Source organism: Malurus melanocephalus, unplaced genomic scaffold, assembly GCF_030028575.1.
Source record: "Malurus melanocephalus ecotype Western Australia unplaced genomic scaffold, MMel_1.1 scaffold_135, whole genome shotgun sequence".
Taxonomy (NCBI): Eukaryota; Metazoa; Chordata; class Aves; order Passeriformes; family Maluridae; genus Malurus; species Malurus melanocephalus.
Genome location: NW_026623367.1, coordinates 504603 through 504825, shown reverse-complemented (window position 1 = coordinate 504825; position 223 = coordinate 504603).

The window sequence follows — 223 nt, the reverse complement described above, 5'->3', positions numbered from 1 at the left end:
ATGTCCTGTGTAAGCTCATTAATTGTTCCTTTAATTAGCCCAATGAAATGAACTCGCAGTTGGGCTGACTGCTCTGAGTCGGGGTTTGCTCTTTAATGTTCAGACAGTTCCAAGAAGAAAAATGGCTCACAAGGAAATTAAGTTCCCTGATGTTTAAGGGAGATCAAAGAGCCTCCAAATATTAGCCAAGATTATGAGGTTAAAGGCTTTGGTGAAGTGTCCC